At 38.1% G+C, this 15,952-nt stretch overlaps 1 pseudogene; it reads left to right on the top strand.

Moving 5' to 3' along the window:
• Positions 1-11,334: 11,334 nt before the first annotated feature.
• LOC110212597 (vacuolar protein sorting-associated protein 26A pseudogene) lies at positions 11,335-12,255 on the top strand (annotated as a pseudogene).
• The last annotated feature ends 3,697 nt before the right edge of the window (positions 12,256-15,952 follow it).

The raw sequence follows: 15,952 nt of genomic DNA, 5'->3' as shown, positions 1-15,952 counted from the left end.
CAATAGAATGTTGCATATGGTGACAGCAATATTGTTTTAAGAATGACTTTGACAGAATAAGTTATTTTGATTATTATAAATGGCCAAACTAACTATGAAGGCTATATGAAGAAAGACACTATCTGTATCTAGAGAAAAAACTGATAAATAGAAGTATGTATAGAATAATTTTACCTATATATACTTATTTGTTCTAATAGTAGCCATCTCTAGGGCAGGACTAGGAGAAAGAAAAAGAAAAAAGAAAATAAAAGAATTTTACACAATAACTATTATATATTTAAAAGGAATATCAATGTATAAATAACAGATTTGTATTATCATATACAATCATCTTTTTTTATCATACTGTATTAATTAAAATGCTTTTTTATTCCATAAGATAAAAAAATAAAAAATAGATGGGGAAACTGAGGCAAATGGGTTAAATGACTCATCCAGGTCACACGGCTAGAAAGTGTTTGAGACCAGATTTGAACTCAGGAAGATTAATCCTCCTAACTCCAGACCTGGCACTCTAGCTATTGTGCCATTTAGCTGCCCATGGATACTTAGAGTTTAAGTGACTGGCCCAAGGCCATGTATCTTGTATATGTCACAGGAAGGATCCTAATGCACTTTACAAATGATAAGGTCTACATAAATCTATATAAGCTTTGAGGTTTGCAATATGCTTCACATATACTATCTCATTTGATCCCTACAATTACTCTACGAGGTGAATAGGTATTATTATACTAATTTTACAGATGAGGAAACTGAGATTCAGGGAGGTTAAGGGAATACTCATAATGATACAGCTGGCAGGTGCCAGGGTTGGTGTTTAAACTTACGTGTCTTCTGACTCCAAGTCCACTACACTATATTGGTACATTATGGATATGTCCTATTTTCTGGCATTCTGACTGCAATACTTTCCCCTTTCCATTTTCAAAATTTTTTCCCTCTGGGGAAGATTTGATCAGCTCTAGGGAATTCAAAATTTCTACCCAGTATACAAGGTCTCAAGGGCCATGTGACGCTAGATCAATTCAAGGATATAGTTATAATCCATTGGTTGGAACTAGATTGTAAACTTCATGAAAGTAAGAATTGTCTTACTCATACTTTTGTTCTTACCCAGTTTCCTGCACATTGTGAGAACTTAAATGTTTATTGAATTGAACTGCTTGAATCTTCTTGGTAGCATCAATATACCTTTATACTTTTGAACTATGGCTACTCCATCCTCAAGAAAAGGCTTTTAACTAATGATCTCAGAGGTATAAAAATCCCAGGTTAACCTTTTACAGAGCTGCAGCATTATTTCAATGAAATCCTTAAAATATGATGAGTAGACAAGCTTGTCTGAAATAGTCTAAGGATATGAGCATACACGATTCATGATAAAACATAGTTCCCAAATATAACTTCACAGAAACAAACTAGGTGAAAAGAAAAGACATTATGATAAAAATGTCAAGGGTAGATTGTTAATTGGCACCATCTGTTTTCAATATTTCCTGTCTCCTTCTTACCTTTCATTCCACCAGAGCAGCAAAAGAGAGAGAGACAGCTTCTTGTCTTGTTCAGTATCTGAGAGGGAATTTACTGAGGTAGCTTCTTTCTTAGAGATTTTTTACAAACAATAGCTCCCTGGACAGGTACATTGCTTCAGACTCTTCAGTGTTCTTTGCTTGGTTACACTTGACTTCAGTCAACTGGTTTTTACTTATGCATTCATTACAAATTTCCCTCATTCTTCATTAGCCATAAGTGACTCAATCCTTTATCCTACATACTTTACTGCTCAGATGTGACAAATTAGATTACAATGTGGTTGATAAGCACCAGGAAGGTCTTTGATCAAAGAGGTAGGTTCCTGATGTCTCTGCTAGTTAGGATGAGCTATAATCAAAGTCTGCATGGCAATATTTAAGGCTAGAAGAAGGTAAGCAGGAGGCAGATTGTGGCTTTAAGTGGCAAGTCAGGGGAAAAAAATATACAAAGATGATAAGAGCTAACAAACAGCAGGATCTAGTCCAGGAAGGACCTGCTAGGTCTAGCACAAACAAGTTGTGCTAGAAGTTACTCAAGCTTTTCAAGATGCTCCTTTTATTACTTGTACCTACTGGTGCCTACAGATACCTTGGCTGAGGCCAAGCTTTTGAGCATATTGCTTTGGGGTGTTTATAGTTACCAAGTCTGTAATTTACTTGCCTTCCAGAAAATCCCAACACATTGAAACTACCCTGACACGCAAGGCAAAATGTCTCACAAATTTTTTGGGGGAGGGGATCCTCCCTCTGAAAGAGGAGAAAGGCCATTTTATCACATATAATGTTTCCTGCCTGCTATCCAGCCTGCTGGAAGAGAAGAAACATCATCTTATCTACAGCACCAGAGTCTATCCTTGTAAGATCAAGTCTCTAGCCTGGAATCTTGCTTTGGGAGAGGGGGAGTAATACCATACCTTCAGCTCCAAGCACATGTCCTCTCATCTGAATTTCCCAAGGCCCTTAGAGGCCTCCACTTTAGGCCAAACACTTAGGAAAAATGAAAATATACCTAACATCATTCCTAATCATTAACAAACTCCATCTTGCTCATACCATCCCCATCACAGTGATTCTGAATTCTTGGTGATAATCAATCAAACCTTGTTTCCTGTTCTCTACTTACTGATCCTTTATTCCCATTTCTCTCAACTCAATCTCTTTTCCACCCCCAACTATTGTCCCACCACAATGCTATCTACCCCTTCCACTATGCTCTCTGGAATGCCTGCTCCTTAGGAAACAAACTGGCCTTCATCTTAAATCTTTTCCTTTCCCATTTCTTCCATTTCTGGCTTTTAATGAGTCCTGGCTTCCTCCTTGCATGATGGCCTCCCTTTTGTAGAACTGGCTGTACCTTCAACTCAGTACTTTAGGTGGGGGTGTCAGAATATTCCTTACTCCCTACTGCAACTTTCAGGTTCTACCTCTACCATCATTACTAAGGATTTCTCTCTTTTGTAGTTCATTTAATGTATGCCTACCACCCAATCAAAATTCTGCTAGGTGTTTTCTACCTACCTTCAGGACACTATCCTATCATCAATGAGTACTCTGGTAAGGGGTTGAGAGGTTGAATGGCTTGCTTAGAATCATACAGCTAGTATATCTTACAAGCAGTACTTGAACCTAGGTCTTCCAGACCCCATCGTCAACTCCCTATCCACTTCACCATGTCACTTCTCTTCTTCCTGTTTCCTTCTGTTGTAAATACATTGTAAATATAGACACCCATTATCAAAATTAAGAAAATTGTTCTCTCCTTTTTTTTCCTTTTAAGATCAATAAATTGAGATACTACTTACTCCTGCGGTAAAAGAGAATACTGTAGTAAATCAATCAATCAATACAATTTATTAAGTGCTTGCTATGTGCCAGGCCTTTCAATAAATGCTAGGGATACTAAAGGAGGCAAAATATAGTCTCTGACCTCAAGGAGTTCACAATCTAATGAGGGAGATAACATGTAAACAGAAAAACTAATAATCAACTATAAAGGACATATGAGGAAAGACACTTTCTGCATCCAGAGAAATAACTGAAAAGTAGAAGTATTTATAGAATAACTTTACACACCCAAATACACACACACACACACAACACACACATGCACACACACACACACACACACACACACACACTTATTTGTGTCTATGGTAGCCATCTCTGGGGGAAGGAGGGGAAGAAAAAGAAAAGAAAAAAGTGATTTACATGATAACTTTATTTTATATTTAAAAGGAATAGCAAGTTCTACCTAATAAATTTGCAGTTTTGTGTACAATCATCCTTTTTATTACACTATTATAGAAATGCTTATTTTATTTCATTAATTAAAAATAAAATAAATTTTTAAAATAAAGATAAGGAAAGAGAAGTGCAGAGAGGATGAGTGGTACATCCAAGAGATAGAATGTAATTCCAGGACTTTTGAATCTAAATGTGGTGCTCTTTCTACTATGCCATACTGCCTCCCTTCCAACATAAAGAGATAGAAAATGCCATCACTAGACAAAGTTACATAATAACTTTATTATATATTTAAAGGGAATAGCAAGTTGTACATGAGAGATTTGCAGTTTCATGTACTTTTTTTTTCTATTTTACTGTTATGGAAATGCTTCTTTTATTTCTTGAGTTCAGAATTTAAAAAAAAGAACAGGTGTTAAGAAAAGCTTCCTATGAAAGATGGAATTTTAGTTGAGACTCAGAGGATGCCAGGGAAGTCAGTAGATGGAGGAGAAAGAGCATTCCAGGCGTAGGAGACAGCCTGAGAAAATGCCTGGAGCCAAGAGATAGTGTCTTATTCATGGAAGAACCAGGAGGATGTAGAAAGAAGTAAGATATAAGAAGATTGGAGATCTTCTATAGGTGAGGACAGCCTCTGTTTAAAAATACTACTGCTGTATTTTACAGTGATCCTTATTCTAGACAGTCAAACTTACTGGGTTTGTCTAGAAGTAAGAGGGAAGGACAACCTACCACAGAGTAGGCACTTAGTAAGAGCTTATTAATTCATTGATTTTGGCTCAACAGAAGAAAAAGCTTTCTAATAATTAGAGTTGTCCAAAAATGGAATGGGTTGCTTCAGGGAGCAGCAACATCTGGATCACCGAAGGACTTTAATCAGATATTCAATAACTACTTGTTAGGAATATTGAAGATAGGATTCATATGCTAAATAGTTAGACTAGAGAATTGCTGAAGTCTCTTATAGTACTACAACTTTGTGGGTCTTTGTTTCTGTGACTATGCTATTATTGCTCAAGAATTACAAGTCAGGGACATATTCCCATAATTCAATCTGATATAAGTGTCTTCTTGATATATACCAAGTATTTTCCATAATAGTTGGCCATGCAGTAGAATGCTAAGGGAAAAACTAGCCTGCCAAATATAAATTAAATTCAGTGGTGATCTGGAATCTTTTCAGATATGGGCTTCACCTGGCCTCAGAAAATTGTTTGGATCCAGATTCTCTGTCTGTAATAAAATGCATACACTAAAGGTCTGAGTTACAGTGATCCTTTTCTCTCTATGCTTTATGCCGTGCACAAAAAACTCCAGTGGCTCCTTAAGACCTCTAGGATCGAATACGAAAGCTAGTAATCTATCTTATCCATCACACACACACACACACACACACACACACACACACACACACACACACATATATATATATGTATATATATATGTATATATATTCATACATGTATATATGTACGTATATATGTTTGCACGTACATACAGGCATATACACATGTATATGTGTGTATACATGTATTTTTTATAAATCATAAAAATATTTAAAAACATTCAACACCCTTCCTGACCTATTCTCCTTACTGTTCCTTGCACAAGACTTTCCACCTCCTGATTCCAGATTTTTCTTTTACTGACTTTCCTGAATGCCTGAAATACTCTTCCTCTTCATCTCTGACCCCTGGCTTCTCAAGTCCCAGATAAAATCCTACCTTCTATAGGAAGCCTTTCCTCTTAATACCTTTCCTTTGAGATTATCTCCAATACGTAGCTTGTTTGTATGTAGTTGTTTACATGATATCTCCCTAATTAGAGTGCCTAGCGCTTGATCCTGGGGAGGGCAGCATGTTAGGCTTCTATGTAAGGTAAACTGGGCATATATCTAGGTTATACCTACTACTATGTGCCAGGCACTGTGCTAAGCCCTGGGGACCCAAAGAAAAGCAAAAGACAGTCCATACTCTCAAGAAAGTTCTAGAATTAAAAGAGATTGGAAAGGCTTCCTGTAGAAGGTAGGGTTTTACCTATGACTTGAAGAAAACCTGTGAAAATGTCCGGATATTGACAGGGGCGTCCTGGACCCTGGCTTCCTAGGAAGGGCGTGGAAGACCCCGACCGCCTCAGATGACGGTTACGAGGAGGCTCCGCCTCTAGGGTAGAACAGGGGAGGGGCGCAGAGTCTTACGAGGCTCGGGAGGAGGGTCCTTGAAGTGTATATAACGGGCTGAGAACAAAGGATCGGGGGGATCCTCCACAATAAAGAGCATACACCACACTCGCGTCCTGTCTGGTCCTTGAGCCCACCCTTCCCCCAGGGTGGGTCCGGAGACGTCCGAAGCCCAGCTCCCAGGGGAGGAGGCGTACCTGAAGGGCCCAGCCCGGGTCAGGATATCAGGAAGGTCTTGTGCTAGAAACAGCAAGGTTGCCAATAGCCATGGTTCTCAGAATACGGTGTGGAAAGTGAAAGAAGATTGAAAAGGTAGGGCATGGCCAGGTCAGGAAGGGCATTGAAGTGAGTGTGCCTGGGGATTGAGCCCAAAGTGTGGAGGGTTTAGAAATGGAGGTTGAACTTGGAACTGAGATTTTCACCCTATGAACATAACAGATGAGAGGAGAAAAACAAGATGGTGGAAAAAGAGCAGCTGGTTCAGTCTTACCACTCTTAAAGTTGTAGATAGCCAATCGAAGGAAGGTACTCCCACTCAAATGGTAAAGGAAGAAAAGGCCTCCATGTTAGGCTATATTGACATACTCCAAGGGCCCCTCAAGGACATCTCCATGTTTAACAAACAGGGCATACTCAGACGTGTCTGATTCATTCAGGCCCTAAATAAATATTTATTGACTGACTAGTTATTGGTAGCTGAAAATGTTCTCTGTGTTTCCTCATCTGATTCCAAATATCTTCCCATTTGTCAGACATCTTGAAGTCTTCACTCCCACAAAGTCTGGAATTCCCACTATGTAACACAGTGGATAGTGCGCTGGACTGGGAGCAAGGAAGACCTACATTCAAGTCCTGCCTCAGACACTTATTAGTTGGGTGACTCTGAGCATGTCACTTAATCTCTCCCTGCCTCAGTTTTCTCAGCAGTAAAACAGAGCTGATGATATACTATAATAATAGTACTTAGCTCCCAGGGTTGCCATGAAGACCAAACTGTATTTGTAAAGTGCTTTGCAAACCTTAAAGCACTAGATAAATGTTAGATATCATTATGGTTGGTTGATTACTATCCTTCGTGCTAGAAGAGGACCAAAATGATATCACTATGTCAGGGTCAAGGTATAGTGTGTCAGACTGTGGCTGTTCAGACCAATATGAGCTTGGAATCCTTTACCACAGGTCAGGCACAAATAGTCCAAGTGAACATTTGGAGTGGAGATGTCTCCAAATTTGAGCATCTCAGGGGTTTGTTTTTTTTTTTTTTTGATCTACCTGCAATTCTGCATTGTTCATATCACACAATACCTTCTTTGATGCGGGCATTACCTTGCCGGGGAGTCTTGTGCCAGTGTCTCCCACGTCTCATAATCAATTCTAAAATTCTTTGGGGAGACCTTGTGATATCCAAAGAATGGAAGAAGAATGTTAAATCTGTAGTCTTCAGTTTGAATTTGGCTTCTTCCACTAGCTTTGTGACCAGTTTCCTCACTATAAAAAATTGAGATAATTTCTATAGTACTTATCTCACGAGGTTACATAAAAGGGAGGGGGGAGATAATTCACAAGATAATTATGAATAATAAGATAATTAGTAAGAAAAATGCTAAAATGTACCTATTATCTCTGAGGGAAAGAAGGACCCTGGGATTTCCTTTATGCTTCCATGAGCACGTAAGACTGGATACGTTTATCATATTAGTTAGTGGAAGTCATAGAAAACTTGGCAAGAAGGTCTGAAATACAGGACAAATAATTTTAATTGGAAAAGAGAGGTGATTGGAGAGTGGATCCTAACGCATAGAAGAAAAGATGTCGGGTAGCAACAATCTTCCCAGAATTCAGCAAGGATTCCCTACTTTGGTCCACTCAACTTGTTAAATGTGTGGTACTGCCATCTTGCCACCTAAGATCAGGGAGGCAAGACCTTGGGGTTTGAGTCCTTGGGGTGCATGCTAGAGGGAAAGAGAAGGCTACATCACAAGTAAGAAGGAATGGCAGGCAAGCTTTCACCTATGACTAGCAGCATAAAGGATAATAGTGTGCACGAGTTGTCAGTTGTCAATTCTCCCCATTTTCTCCACCCTTGGCATTGTTAGCTCCTTAAGCTGGCTATCAGCTACAGTGTTTCTCCCTTGGTTACACTAGTATTATCCTCTGAAATCAATCTCCTGGGAACTCTAAGTCCCTGACCTTCTAATTAGGTCCCTTTCTCCTCCTTCACTGATGCCATTCTTTGAGAAGTGACTGCTTTTGTAGCCACAAATGGAAAAGCACAATGAAGGGAACCAGACAGATGATTTCCATTTAATGGCCTCTCTCTCTCTTACCTCGTTCACCCTTCTGACCCAGTTGGGAAAGTGGCAGAGCTCCTTCATATTCCTTCCTTAATGAGGGTTTTTCCTCGAATACCCAATGAGATCATACCTATGCAAGAGATTTTTTGCTCTGCCTGTGAAGGCAGTTTCTTGGTCAAATGGTGAATTAATTTTCAATCAATTTTTTTATAAGACTGTAATGAGTTTCTTCGTATTAAAAGAAAAACCTTTTAACTGAGATGGATTCTACTGTATGGAACAAATTTCATCTCTCTCTTTTTTTTTTCTACATTTAAGAGTATCACAGTAATAATAAGAGCTGACAGTTACATAAGGCTTAACTTTTACAAAATGCTCAATGTATATTTTCTCATGATTCTAAGAACCAGTCCTTGAAGTAGTTGCTACATCTGTTTTATGCAGGCTGAGGTAACTTGCTCATGGTAACTCAGCTGCAGTCAGAGGTGGGATTCAAGTAACTCTTGACTGCAAAACAATGCTCCTCTTTACTACATCATTATTTTCTCACGGAAACATCAAACATATTTTAGGAAAAAAGTCTTAATTTTTTATTTAATTAAATAATTTTTATTAATTTAATAATTTTAATTTAATTTAATTTTACCTTACTCTTTGTATGACCTTATACTGGTTTTCAAATATTACTTTATCTAAAGCAGTGCCATCCTAATCTGAATAAATCATACTCTTTGACTAATACATATGTACCTGCCTACTCACGAAATGAAGATAGAGTTTTTGAGAGGAAGTGAAGGTATCAGAAAGAAGGACACACAGATTTTGATTCTTAGGCTCCAGGGTTGTCTTTTTATTCAATTAATTTATCGAGATGTTTTATGTACTTACGATGAGCAAGGTACTAGCTCTGGGTATATACAGACAGAAAACAAAATGGCTGCTGTCCTCCAGATACTTATATTTGACTGGAGCCTAACAGAGAGCCCAAAACATAGACATAAACAAGTAATTGCAAGGTCATTTGAAGAGAGAGAGAACATTAATGATTAGAGGATTTAGGGAAGTCTTTACAGAGAAAATGACAACTAATTTGATCCTCCAAGAAAAATGAGGATTGTGTAAGTCAGACATGTACTTCAGATATGAGGGGAAATTTAACTTTTGCAAATGTAACAAGGCAGAAAATGGACTGCCATGTTTTGGGAACAATTTGGCTTGAATGTAAAATGCATGAAGGGAGTAAACTGAAATATGTCTGCAAAGGTAAATTGGAGCCAGACTCTGAAGGGCCTTAAATACCAATCTGAGATAAATGAAGGGGCAGCTGGCTCCAGCTCTTTTCCCCAAAGACTGTCAATCTCCTACCATACTTACAAAGTATGGACTAAGGATAACAGATGACTGGGAGAGTGTAGAGCTACTCATTTCTTACCTTATTTGCATTTTCTCTGCCACAGATAATTATATTTGGACTAGAAAAAGAATGCCAATAGCCAGTAAATAAATATTTATTAAATACTTGCTGCAGGCCAGGCTCTATAAGGGCAGTCAGCTGGTGCTGTAGATGGAATACCATGCCTGAAGTCAGGAAGATCTGAGTTCAATTCCAGCCTCAGACACTTTCAATATCCAGTGCTCAGCTTCAACTGCTTGACAAATTGACTGTCTAGTTGGGTGGATGGGGAGATGAATAAATTACTTGTATCACTGAAGAGAATATTTGAAATATTTCTATAAACCCTTTATATAAAAAATCAACAGTTAATTCTTTGGATCTAATTATACAGTCAGTTTCCAAATCAAACTAAGTATACTATTTTATAGCTTACCTATCTCCTATCTTTTCCAAAAGAATAAAAGACTATTTCATGTACTTTACTAAAATCTAGGCAAATTAAATCTACAACATTCCTCTGATCCCTAGTAAATGGGTCAAAAAATAAATTAGTCTATAGTTTACAGACTTAAAAAAAATCCAATCTTGAAGTTCTCTTCCCTTCTCCACAATCTTTCAATGTAAAATTTGAATGAAGTCTGTATTGGAGGAGGGAAAGGATATAGCCATAGCCCTGTTTTGTTTAACATTTGTAATCCAATGCCTTGGATAAGGGCATATTTAACATGTGCATGTCATGAACTTCTGTGGACCCTACGATATATACTCTTCATATGGGATATGGCCAATACTCATACTTTGAGCTGGCTCCCTCACACAAGTCTTCTCTCACATTGGATAATCTGGTTTTTTGGAGAAGGATGACCACCACATGATATACTCAGATTTTTTCTAAGTTCAAGAAGTAACTATTTTGTGGGTGATAGCTAATTCCTGTGCTTATCACTATTGGTCAAAAGCCCCCACCAATATACTACCATTTACATAAAACTAGACCTTGCTAATGATGACACTATTTGATCTTGAACATCTCTATTTACTTACCAATAAGGTAGGAGCAAATAATATATCTCAGTCATGTAATATAATCAAATACAGAAATACCTAGTAAGCCTTAATCTACTAGGTTGCATTCTTCTATTAACGCAGATGAGTAGATGAAAGTAGGAATACTTACAGAAACCTGGCATGAAAGCATTTGAGTGTGGAAAACCTATGTGCTTAGGTAATTAAAAACCCTAGATTTCAGGTCTTGATGTCATTTATCTATTCAGTAACATCTGCTTATCTGCTTATCTGCTGACTGTTCTTTTTCTGATACTCACCCCTCATCAGCTGGACATCAGCTCTTTTACTCTGGAATTGATGAAGCATTAACAAGCTAGGTATACAGTGAATAGAACACTGGATCTGGAGTCAAGAAGATATGAATTCAAATTCAACCTCAGCCACTTAGCTGTATGACCCTGGGGAAGTCATTTAACTTCCATCTACTCCAGTTTCCTCAAGCGTAAACCTTACAGGTTTATTGTATCAAATGAGATATATTTGTAAATCACTTGGCATAGTGTGTAGGCACACAACAAATCTTTTGAGTCACGTGACGGGGACACCTCTGGGCAGAGGGAGCTGGGATTAGGGGTTTTTGTGTTGGACACATGCGGAGTGGTGGCAGGGTTGATCATGAGTTTTCTTGGAGGTTTTTTTGGTCCCATCTTCAAGATTGATGTTGTCCTTAATGATGGGGAGTCAGGGAAGAGGGCAGAAATGAAAACCGAAGATGGCAAAGTATCATCATCTCTTCTAAGATGGTGGATCTGTTTCAGGAAAGGTAAACCTAGCTTTTAAGCAATTTGGAAAGAAACTAGAATTAGGATTGTATTTGCAGGCCAAATTAAACTCTTCAATGACAAGAGTAACACTCACGAATTCATAAACCTGGAGAATTGACACAAAGCAAAGTTATGACTTTGAATTTATGCAGGTTGAAAAGCCCTATGAATTCTACATTGGTGCCAGTGTCCAACTGAGGTATTAAAGTGACAATAGTAAGACGACTGTCAGACTCTTATTGTTCACCAGCTGGCCACCTACCCTGATGTCAACAACTCCATTAAAATGGAGGCGGGCATCAAAGACTGTCTGCACATAGAGTTTGAATATAGTAAATCCAAGTATCATTTAATAGATGTGATTATTGGAAAATTTATTTCTTATTAGTGAGAATAAAATTTCAGCATATGGAATTACAGCTGATAAAGAAAGAAATCACAAGAATGGGACCCAGCACCAAGACAGAAACAGAGACCATTGCCAACTATGAAATCATGGATGGGGCACCAGTCAAAGGTGAATCAATTCCCATAAGACTCTTTCTAGCGGGATATGACCCAACTCCAACTATGAGAAATGTGAAGAAATTCTCAGTATGCTATTTTTTGAACCTAGTCCTTGTGGATGAGGAAGACAGATGGTACTTCAAACGGCAGGAGATCATCTTATGAAGAAAAGCTCCCAAGAAGCTAAGGAAGCAGAGAACAAACTTTTACCAGTGCTTAGAGCCTCCCAAGCCCTCAGGCGTCCACTGAGCAGCCAGAAATGTGAAGGCAGGAGGAGAACAGGGGTGGAGAAGGGGAGGATCTCTGGCTCCAGTGGTCACAACCTGCATAGTACAAGGCCTAAGACCCCTTGCCTCACCCTCTCTCTGGCAATGCTCACCTGTTTTATGGCACTACTAACCAGTCTCAAAGGTGTACATCTAGTTACAAAGTGTTTTCTTTGAAACACTGGCTTTCTCAAGCTACTCTCTCTCTTTCTGTCTTTAAACTTCATACTTTGATTTGATCATATGCTGTCAGATATGCATAAGCTTAAACATTAAAAATGTCCATGTGTGCAAAAAAATCTCTTTGACCATTTCCCCCTTCTTTTTAACTCATAATCAACTCTTTTTTTTTTTTGGCAGTTGAGGTTAAATGACTTGCCCAGGGTCACACAGCAGGTAAGTGTCAAGTGTTTGGTCTGAGGCCAGATTTGAACTCAGGTCCTCCTGACTTTAGGGCCAGTGCTCTATCCACTGCACTACCTACCTGCCCCCCATAATCAACCCTTCAAAGAGAATTAAAAGTGTTGAAGTATTATTGCATAGGCTAGCAGTTCCCTTTTAAGCCAGAGAACTATAAAGTTCATCAAGCTGGTTGTCTTTGGGCAATGGCCAGTCAGCTTTTCACTCACTAGGATTTTGCCTCTTCCAATCAGCTATTAACCAGCTGAATCAAATCAACTTCCAAGCCTGTATTTCCCCTTTCTGCTTTTTTTTTCCTTCTACACTTGAACAAAGGAAGCAGAGAGCAGAGAGGCCTTTTTGAGTTTCTTCTCTTCTTTCACAACTCCAGCTGTTTTCCAAGGAGAAACTGCCTTTCTTCAGCCAATCAGGAATCAGGCACTGAAGCTGTGTAAATTGACTCCTTTCTTGCTGTTTCTCCACAAAGCAATGGCTTCTCTACCCCTGTTGAATCTTTACTCTTGCTCGTTTCTCATCTACTGTCCCATTCCTGCCTACTCTAGTCACATTTTTCCACTCAAACTTTTTCCGTTCTTTTAATGGATCATATCAGAGTCTCCTGGTATCAGTGACTCATTTTTCCCTTATGAGATAAAAACAAAAACAAAACAAAAACTCGTGAAACCTGCTATCCTTATTTAATCATCCCAACATCTCAAAAATAATTTGATTTATGAGTATTAACCTTTGAATTCTTTTAAAAAAATCACATGCAAATGAACCAAAGGTCCATAACGTTCTGCAGTCAGCCATTTTTCAGTAACCAAACCAGTCCTCTTATTATGTCTCTGAATACTGTGTTTCTTAACATTTGCATTATGAGTTTTTAGTAAGTTTAAGTTCTTTTCTGACCTTTGCAGCACCAAAACACCTATTAAAAGGGCATGACCTTACACTTATTACAATTTTTAAAAGTTCTTTTTTTTTCTCCTTTTGGCAGTGAAGCTGCTCAACTCCTATATGAAAATTATTTTCTTTATACATGGATGTTAGTAGTATTTTTATTAACATTAAGCAAAAGTCCTTTTTTCTACCCCTTCCAGCCACCAAATTACTTACCTGTGAAATGGGCCTTATTTTACATTCTTCTGAAGCAGATTTATTTCCTTTTCTTTATGCAAAAAAACACTAATTATATTTGCCCCTTTCCACAGGCAAACAGCTTAATTTTTAAAGGGGTTCTACCTTACATTATGAAATATTTATCAAATTTGCAGTTGACACAAAGGTGGAAGGAATAGTTAACAGAATGGATGATAGAGTCAGGATTCAAAAAGAACTTGGCAGGCCAAAATACTGGGCTGAATTTAATAAAATAAAATTTAATATTAATAAATGTAAATTTTCACATTTGCATTTAAAAATTAATTTGACAAATATGAAATAGGGAAGGCAGTATGGCTATCACAAAAAAAAACCATGTAAAACCCATCAATACAGACTCTGCAAGGCTAACCTTATTTATTTTATTTTACAATGTTACTAAATGATTAGTTAGGGAAATGCAGTAGATAGGCTTTATATTTTAATAACATATTTAATTGTCTCTAATGGTATTCTGTGTGTTGAAGAGATAAATAGCTAGATGATAATATATTTAGGTAGATTCAACATTATTCGAATGGCTGGACTCAAATTTTAGGCACTGATGTTTGGATGCCAAGTCCAAAGAAAGCATTTAATGGCCTAGCCACGAATCATGAATCGAATACCAGTTTTGTTAATGAAGTATAACAGCACAGATGAAATGCAAACTGATCAAATTTGTACTAATGCTAAGCTAACACTGGACACCACAGCCAGGCTCTTGATAGGTCACAAGTAGAAAAAATAAGATCAAGATAAAAAAGTCTCAACTACAGGTCCAAAATATCAATTTCACAAGGACATAATGGGTGAGGCATGGCTACACAGCAGATTATATTCAAAAAAGATCTCTGGGGTTTTATTGAACTAGAAGGGCAATATTCATCAACAGTGTGATGCATATCACTATGCAGAGGCACAGTGCCCAAGACTAGGAAGGTACTAGTTCTATCATATTCTACTCTGGGAAAGGCCACATCTAGAATATTATGTTTATTTCAAGGGAGTACATTTCTGGAAGGACAGTGATAAGCTCTTGTGAGATCTGAGAAGAGCAACCAATATAATATAGGGCCTCAAATTCCAAGATCAGATGATCATAGAACAAAGAGCTAGAAGGGACCTTAGTGCTTATCAGTCCTCTTATTTCACAGATGAAGGAAATGAGGCCCAGAGAGGCGGTAGGATTTACCTGATTCCATAAAGGTAGAGACAGAATTCAAAATGAGGTACCATTACTCTTAGTCTATTACCTCAAGTTCAATTCTTTACTGCTTCCCACTGCTTCCTTGACATTTACTAGGTCATCGAAGGAATCAGAGATGTTTAGCATTGAGAAGGTAATATGCTTCAGGGATTATGATGGCTGTCTTCTAGTATCTGAAGAACCAACACATGGAAGAAGGATTTGACTTGTTCTTCTTAGTCCCAGAGGTAGAGTTAGGAGCAACAGGAGGGACTTGAAAAGAGACAAATTTAGGTTTGATGTCTGGAAAGAAAAAGTTACTAATAATTAGAGCTATCCTAAAGACGGAATGGATTTCCTTAGGAAAGAGCAGACTCCTCTTTGAGCAAATGCTGAACAACCAGTTATTGGGTATGTTGTAGAGAATATGCTTGTCTTTGGTATGGGTTGGCCTAGAGTTGGTAGTTATACATAAATGAATGAGAATGAGAAGAGTGTAGCATGTAAGATACTACCTGCTTTACATTTTTTCCAAGGTCCAGCTCTTCCTGGCTTAAAGGATTCTTAAGACCACAGTGGTTCTAGTATTTTCTACTAGGATCTTGTAGAAGAAAGATGTCCTAGTACCTTCTATACTATACCCTTCTCTATTTCTTATTTGGACATTTTCAGTTTCTTAGATGCTAAGTGTACTCAAAGAAAACCAGAGAATATGGCAAGAGCAATGCCAAAGGTCTACACACCTCTGGCATTGATTGAATTAGAAGGGCTGGAGGCAGGATGATGAGCAGGGATTTTGTGCTGCCCTGGTAAGCCAGGGGTTGGCAGACAAAGAGAATGTAATGATTTCTCTGTAAGATTACTGCCTTTTTGCCTGGGTATTGTTCCTTCAGAGTGGAGGTAGAGCAGCCTCAGAGCTTCATGCTCAGATGTGAGTTCAGTCTTAGTCCAATTCTCATAAGTAG

The sequence above is a fragment of the Phascolarctos cinereus genome, unplaced genomic scaffold (assembly GCF_003287225.1).
Source record: "Phascolarctos cinereus isolate Bilbo 61053 unplaced genomic scaffold, phaCin_HiC Scaffold_4;HRSCAF=312, whole genome shotgun sequence".
NCBI lineage: Eukaryota > Metazoa > Chordata > Mammalia > Diprotodontia > Phascolarctidae > Phascolarctos > Phascolarctos cinereus.
Note: the sequence above shows the minus strand (reverse complement) of the source record. Positions and strands in the feature narration are given on the sequence as shown.